Below are 8,454 nucleotides of genomic sequence, written 5' to 3'. Positions count from 1 at the left end.
CCAGGAGTTTTCAAAGATCTGTGCCAGGGACTCGGCTATGATGCTCGCCAGCTCCTGGAGTACCCTGGGGTGTGGATTGTCAGGGCCAGCTGACTTGAAGGTATCGAGCTTCTCAAGATGTTCCTTCATGAGGTGAATATTAATGGAGGGCAGGGGATCTCCTTCACCCGGACCTCCCTGTCCCGTAGTGGGCATGGGGATCCCATGGGATTGATGAAAGACCGATGCAAAGTACCCACTTAATAGGTTGGCTTTTTCCTGGGTGTCAGTTGTCAGTTGCCCCATCTGGTTGAGCAGGGGTCCAATGTTGCCCTTGCTTTTTCTCCGGCTCCCCACATATCTGAAAAAGGACTTTTTATTGTCCTTTATGCTCGAAGCTAGCTGTAGTTCAGTTGCAGCCTTGGCTTTCCTGGCTTGCTCCCTGCAGGACTGGACCAGTGCAGAATAATCCTCCTTGAAGGTGAATCCCGTCTTCCATCCTTTGTTGGCCTTTCTTTTTCACCTCAGGAGGTCTTTTAGTTCCCTGGAGAGCCAGGGGGGCTGCTGTGCCCTCTTGCTGCCTTTCCTTCGAGATGGAATAGACATAGCTTGTGCATTGAGGATTGCTCTCTTGAGGAGCAACCACTCTTCTTGAACTCCCCTCTAGCTGGGATCATGGTCTCTTAGGGGCTGACTGACAAGCCTCCTGAGCTTGTCAAAGTCAGCTTTCTTGAAGTCAAGAACTTCCGTGTTGCTGAATGACTTGCCAGCTTTATGGTGGATGGTGAAGGTGATCAGCTCATGGTCGATGTCACCCAGCTTCCCATCGATCACTAGGTCACCATTTAGGTCATCCCCAGTAGCCAGTACCAGGTCAAGGAGCACTTTGCTTCTTGTTGGCCCATAGACTTCTTGAGTCAATTAGAGGTCATCCACACACAAGAGGATGCTATTAATTGGTAATAGCTGCAAAGCTTGGGTATGGCTGTAGAGGTAGAAGGAGGCCACAAATAGACCTTAGTGCTAGGGACAGACATTCAAAAAGCCTGAGCCTGAATTGATACAATCTTTGCAAGTTAATCTAACCTGACTAGGCTGAACTGGTTTGAAACTGGACAGACATTTTCTCTGGACCGAGAAAATTCAGGAACATGCCTTCAGTGGCTCAGGCTCAAAGCCAGGGGGCACTACAGCAGCCCTCCCTTCCCTTCTGCAGGGAGCTGAGTTGAGGGGGGTGTGGCCAGGCCCTGCCAGGATTCTTTCATTAGGGATGTCTGCCTTCATGGTTCCAGGCTTTTCCCCACTAGCTGCTCAAGGGGTGGGAGTATTGCCAGCCACCAGCCTCCAGCTATCACTCTGAGGCAAGTGGTGGTGTGCGGTGCATGCATCTGTTGATAATACAGAGCTTTTCAGTCTCCTTCCCTGCTTTATCATACTGTCTGCAGCAACTGACAAGCAAGCAAGCCAGTGGAGGGGCGGGGTGATAACAGTCTGCATCACCTAATTAACAAAACAATAGCCTTTCTCCACATTACTTCAAACTTCTTAAACAGTTTACAGGCTGACCTGCTGATCAACTCCAAAAGTCCTGAGGTCACTTTTCTGTTTGCCTATCCCAGTGAAATCGGAGAGAAACACACAAACAGACACTTCTCAGCATTAGCTAGCATACCACATGCTGGATATGGTTCATGCTGTGGCAGGGTGGAGGAAGAGATGCTTAAGCACCACTTGAGGGTGGGGGGGTGAAGAAGGACACAGAGAAGTGAGCAGATCCTGCTGTGCTTGCAAGACTGTGCTGAGCTCCAGCCAGGAAGCAGAGGGGAGGGGCCAGCTCTGTTGTGGAGAGTGCATGCCAGGATGCTGAAGGTGTCTGGTTTAACTTAAACCAGCAAGGGATCTGGAACAAATACTTCATAAAACAGTTTGAGCCAAATCAGTTAAGTCTGATACTACATTTAACCAGGTTTATTTCAAACTAGTTTTGGCCATTTTGAAACCATTTTATGTGCACTGAACAGCTCTTCTGTTACAGGTTTAAACAACTTTCTGATCACTTAAACCAGTTTATGCGTAGTATCTGTCTTTAGCCATAGACACTGCTCAGTGTCTAAATACTGTGCTGCGAGGAGATGGTATGTCTTACCTGAATGAGAACCCCAGCCTTGCAGCACCAAAGTGATTGCTCACCAAGCATTTGTAATGTACCGCAGTGTACCGCAGCACAATTGCCAACTGCATAAAGCAGTTCTCATTTTGATGTGGCAGCAATGGAGAAGTGGGGTAAGTTCATTCAACTTCAAACATTTCATTTTTTACATCTGAAAGTTCTGCAGCCACCACACTCCTCTCCTTTCACCTGCTGCTTATTTCATATGTCCAGAAATAATGCTCCACTATGTGAAGCTGGTCAGTGAGTGCCTGCAGCACCTACTAATTTTCATTAACTGATCGCTTCACACACTGCCGTGGTAGTTCCTCAGCTTTTACAGCTAGAAAAGAATCAGTTGCCATGACTTCAAAACAGGCAGGTGAATTCTTTTGACTTACTTAACATTCACATTTCTGCTGATAAGAAGTCTTAGATTGACAGAAGTTAAGAGAAAGGACATATTAGAATGTAATGAAGTATCTGTGGAAATTAAATTAAAGCAATATGAAAAGAGAAAATTAAAACAGAATGGTGGGAACTTGATCTCCTGCAGTTTCCTAAAGAAGTGCTAGTATCTTACATCTATCCTAGTAGGTAGTGCTAGAGATGCTGTCACTAGACAGCTTGCGATACATATGCATAGTTTATTATATCTCTGGCCAATATAACCTGTAGCTGTAAGGTTGAAAGGTACCAGCAAAGTCATTCATGTGAGCATATACTCTAGCAAAACTGCAATGCTGGACCTGTGTACTGACAGAAATGCTACCAGTAAAACTTTTTAGTGTAGATATTGTCTTAGTGCTTTAAAGAAAACATAGGTTCCATTTCCAAATTTAGAACTAAAATCCATTTGTAAGCACTTACACATTTTAACTAATCTAACAGAAGTGAAGAGGACAACACTTCCATGCAGCTGAGACAGGATATGCTCACAAGAACAGTCAATATAAAAACATAATAAATCAGTAATACAGCAGGGTCACAGTTGGATGCACTTGATTTAATAGAACAGAATTTTGTCAACCACTCATTTTGAATTTAGAGATGTTATTACTTTCTGCTAATATTGAGTCAGCTTTCCCCATATGCTCTCTTCCTGTCCAAAAGGCATTGAGGGAAATAAACTAGATGAAAAAAAAAACCCCAAAGCCACAAAGTCTATTTATTCTACCCTACCCAGTTTGTAGAAAATGAAGAACAGAGATCTGTCAGTATCTGGGCTTCTAAACATGTGACAGACACACACTGTTTGAATGTTCCTCTCCAGCCAAAAAACCAGGACAGAATACCACTACCAAGATTCTCCTTTTCACCCTGGGAAACCTCAGAATTCAGTGGACTTACAGGGTATGGTTCCCTGATAAACTGGAACCAGTAGCAATGAAGAAAAGATATTCCCTCACAAAGGTTGGGAATGGGCTTGAGCTTATAATGGCTAGCACAAGAAGGAAATAACTCTTTTTTTCCTCCACCTCTTAAACCTCATCATGCAAGAGTAGAGGGGTCCCAGGAAGGGTATTAGGAACATATTAATGGGATAGAATTCTAATAGTAGTCCTTCACCTGGTACAAAGGAACGGTAACCTGCACTGGACTGGATATTTTCCAGTTGTGTTATTTAATAAAGATGTGGCTCAGTTAAGCCACATTCCTGGTGTCTTGTCTTTCTTTCTGCAGTGTTTGGAACAATAGCCAGCTGGCTGTGACTGCCAACCTATTCCTGCTCTTCTGAATTAGAACTTCTACACTGTGGGGTACTTTATAGAGGGAAGTCATAGTAACCTCATTGTCTGGGTTATTTAAAATTAATCAAGATAAAATAGACAAGAATACATAGTAGGATCCGATCCTTGACTGACTTAGGGTTTCTCAAGAAAATGTTTAATTATGGGAAATTAAGTTAAGGTCAAGAACTGTCTTCCCTGGGAATCTGAACTATATTTCTAGCAGTTTATACCTCCTCCTATACAGGTTTATGGACATAGTAGGATCCCACTAATAATATTTTCAGTGAATTGTTTGCCAATCAAAAAGGAAATGCACTCTTCCACAAAGCTATTCCAGCACCTATTTGTTTAAAAGACCATATGATCTGTTTGTGTTTGTACTATAAAAAAGGATGGGACAATTCTACCAAAACTGAGAATGAAGAAAAAAGACATGTTCATCCCATTTTCCACCTAGGCATAATATTCAAATGACCGCATGGAATGTCCCATATATTATATGATTATTACATTTTCCTTTGAAAATAGGCCATCTGAATACAAAGAAAAGAAGCCAAGCCATTGGTTAAAGAGCTATAGATGAATCACTTGTGTGGATAACAATTCAGTTATCTACATTCTCAGAAAGCCTGAAACAGAACTTTGTGGGGAAAAATGGTAATAAAATTGGGTTTCAACTTTGATAAAAAAAAAGCACTTGGACCCTTAAAAAACACAAAAACCAAAAAAAATATATCAATCAGTGGGTGTGTCTCACCATCCTGCCTATGTAGTATTGGGGCTACTCACCCTCCATGGCTTGCTGTTCAATGGAGTTTACCTTTGGAGGTGATGTTCAGTAGTTCCTCCATGGCCCCAGGCGACACTACTGGTGCATCTTCTGTGGGCTCCTTCTCCTCTATATCCCACCCTTTTCCACTCCGGTGTTTTGGATCAGCCTGGATGATGCTCCTGATGTGGTGACAGGGTTCTTCCTTCCTGCACTAATGCCTGGGACCAGGGGCAGCTGCAGGAAGCCTAGCTGTGACCCTGTAGACTTGTGAAAACTATACAAAATAAGAATTCAACCCAAAATAGCTTGGATGTGGCTGTAGGCAGGGCAACAGTGTGGGGCTTTCAGTGTGTGGGGCTGGGTGGCGCACTATGCACCCATCTCCCACAGTCTCTCAAGGATGTCCCTCTTGTTGGCCTGCTTCTGGGACTGTGTTCTGCCTGACCAGGTGCTACAGTGTTGTGGGGTGATCCCTCTGTGCCTGCAGTCTGTTATGGTTCTGCGAGTCCCCTGGTGGGGCACTCTGGTTCCGTGCATGGTCAATGGGGTATGAGCAGCCAGTAGGCTCCTGTGCCAGCATCTCTTTTTCAGAGGCTTCAGCTATGCCCACTGTAACACCCTCTCCCAGCCCCAGCTGACCTGCATCCTCCTGTGATGATTCTCATGATTTTTTTTTTTCTCCCGCCCAGGCGGGGGGTCAGACTTGAAGATCTACAAGATCCCTTCCGACCCTACTTCTATGATTCTATGGGTGCTGTACAGCATTATGGGGTCATTGCCACCCAACCCACCAGCTGCCACAATGCAGCTGGCATCAATGTCTGTGTCTGGGTCTGCCTGGGTGATCTGGGCTTCATCCTCTTCTCCGGGGATTCTGGCCCCAGGGAGAGTTACCAGCTCCTCGCTGGCAGAGGGATTTGCCTCTGGGTGCTCCCTTGGCATCCCGCTGGTACCTTGAGCCTGGACCATTCGTCCCAGCTTGCTAGACCAGGATGGCTGCACAAGGTAACTTCGGGCTTCTTTTAAGCCCAGAGCTTTTTGGCACTGGACCAAACAGTAGAGCACCTTCTGGCCATGTGGTGCTGGCTGGCTCGCCCCCAGCTGGGCCATGAGGATGTCCATGTTGAGCTCAATGGGACAGGGGCCTGTCACAATGTTGTTAATGCATTAACCTGTGAACCATGTATGAAAGACCTTATGTCTCACCATGTAGTTTATAAACCATGTTTCTCTGGGAGAAGGTACTTAACTCTAACAAGTATTTCAGTTTTTTAATAATACCAGTTAATAATTCATCACAAGAACTTGCCTTCTAAAATAATGGTTACCTCAAATTAAATTCCACGCTCTCTGACATCCATAGCACCATCTCCTGTTGTTTATTAACAAATAAAATAAATGAGATATCAGAGATATTAGCTGCCCAAACCCTGTGAAAAATTTTTACCACTGGCCTGCAGTTATCTCTGTTTTTCAAGCAACATATCATTTTTTCCTTCAGTGACAATGTTTAACCTTTTTTTCTCCCTCTGAAATAGGTTTTAAAATAAGCAATTAGAAAACACAATGTTTTCTTCAGGTTGATGTATTATATACTAAGGCACAACTGACCTTCAAGGCATGAGAGATCAAGGAACAGCCATTGTTTTTTAAATTCTTCTTCCTAAAGCCTTGAAATAAATTGAAGTGCCATAAAGGACACATGACTAGCTACCATGGCATACTAAGATGATGATGAGTCTAAGTGGGTATATTAACTGCAAGTAGATATTTTATGTTATCTTTATAATTAATCTGGATTTCAGGGCCAATATAGATACTTAATTTGACACATTTTATTAAGCTACCTTGTTCATATGGTTTATAAAATATGTAAACATAAGGAATGGTTTTCCTTTTCACCACCCTCTTGAAGTGTGGGCACTTTAATCACAGAATCATAGGATCAATGAGTCAGAAGGGACCTAGACAGATCATCAAGTTTGACCCCCCACCATGGGCAGGAATGAGCACTGGGGGTGGGAGGGGTCATAAGACCTCAGCCAGGTGCCTATCCAGTCCCCTCTTGAAGATTTCCAGGGAAGGTGAGAGCACCACCTCTCTGGGTAGCCTATTCCAGGCTCTGACCACCCTTATAGTGAAGTAGTTCTTCCTAATATCTAACCTAAACCTATCCTCCCTCAGCTTGTGGCCATTGTTCCTGGTGAGTCCAAGGGGGGCCCTGGTGAGCAGACTTTCCCCGAGTCCCTGCTGCTGGCCCCTGATAAGGTTGTAGGCAGCCACAAGATCCCCCCTCAGTCTCCTCTTGCAGAGACTGAAGAGATTCAGGTCCCTCAGCCTCTCCTCATAGGGCTGGCCACAGAGGCCCCCAACCATACGAGTGGCCCTCCTCTGGACCTTCTCCAGGTTCTCCACGTCCCTCTTGAAGTGCGGCTCCCAGAACTGGACACAGTACTCCAGCTGTGGCCTGATCAGTGCTGCATAGAAGGGGAGCAAGACCTCTCTGGATCTGTTAGTGATGCCCCTGATGATGCATGACAGGGTGCAGTAGGTTCTGTCTATTGCTTTGTCGCATTGGCGACTCATATTCATCCCCGAGTCAATCATGGCTCCAAGATCCATCTCTGGCTCTGTGCTGCCAAGAGGGTCAGCCCCTAACCTATAACCATAATGCTGGTTCCCTCTCCCCAGGTGCAGCACCCTGCACTTGTCCTTGTTGAACCGCATCCTGTTCAGACCCACCCACTTCTCTAACCTATCCAGGTCTGCCTGGATGCGGTCCCTGCCTGCTGGTGTATTCACTTTACCCCACAGCTTGGTGTCATCAGCGAACTTGAACAGGGTGCTCTCCACACCCTCGTTCAGATTGCTAATGAAGATGTTGAACAGCACTGGCCCAAGGACCGAGCCCTGGGGGACTCCGCTGCCCACACCCTCCCAGGTTGACATCGACCTGTCCACCACCACCCCCTGGGTGTACCCCTGGAGCCAGTTTGCCACCCATGTGACTGTGCATTCATCAATGCTGCAGGCCCTCAGCTTGCCCACCAGAATTGGGTGGGGCACTGTGTTGAAGGCCTTCTGGAAGTCCAAGAAGATGACAGTGACATCCTCCTTCACATCTAAGCTTTTTGTTACCTGGTCATAGAAAGAGACCAGGTTAGTCAGGCAGGATCGGCCTGGCACAAACCCGTGTTGGAACCAGCCAGTTCCCTCAGCTCCAGCGGACGAAGATCATCTGGGCCCGCTGACTTGGATACATCTAAGCCTTCCAGGTAATCCTTAACTAGGTCTGAACTAACAGTCGGGGGACTTGCATCCTTCCTGGGCTTCTCTATGCTATCACCCAAGAGCACCCCATTGTCAGAAGACAGGAACACAGAGGCAAAGAACTTGTTAAAGAGTTCTGCCTTCTCTCATGCATCCATCACCAACTGCCTTGCCCTGCCCCATAGGGGTCCAATGTTACCACAAGACTTCTTCTTGCTACCTATATACTTGAAGGACTTTTTGTTATCCTTAATCCCAAAAGCTAATCTAAGCTCTAGTGCTGCTTCATTCAAAAAAATTAAGAAAATACACAGATGTTAGGAGTAATAGATTTCATAGACATTAGGGCTGGAAGGGACCTCAGAAGATCATTGAGTCCAGCCCCCTGTCCAAAGAGCAGGAAGTCAGGATCCCAGCAAGATAAACATCCAAATTTCTCTTGAAGGTGTTCAATCTGGGTGCTTGAACAACTTCCAATGGCAGGCTATTCCAGAAGTTGGGGGCTCAGACAATAAAGAAATTCTTCCTGATGTCCAGCCTGAAATGGTCTT

General features: G+C 45.6%; 1 long non-coding RNA gene across 1 annotated transcript in view; it reads left to right on the top strand.

Annotated features, from left to right (window-relative positions):
* LOC109320164 overlaps window positions 1-3,973 on the top strand; it is a 13,106-nt gene extending 9,133 nt beyond the window's left edge. Inside the window, exon 3 of the long non-coding RNA XR_002103738.1 lies at window positions 3,963-3,973. This is a non-coding gene — a long non-coding RNA (uncharacterized LOC109320164). The remainder of the gene's footprint in view (window positions 1-3,962) is intronic.
* Window positions 3,974-8,454: the final 4,481 nt, after the last annotated feature.

This window comes from Crocodylus porosus, unplaced genomic scaffold, assembly GCF_001723895.1.
Source record: "Crocodylus porosus isolate Cpor-Errol unplaced genomic scaffold, CroPor_comp1, whole genome shotgun sequence".
In the NCBI taxonomy this organism is placed as follows: domain Eukaryota; kingdom Metazoa; phylum Chordata; order Crocodylia; family Crocodylidae; genus Crocodylus; species Crocodylus porosus.
This window is presented reverse-complemented; position numbering and strand designations above follow the sequence as displayed.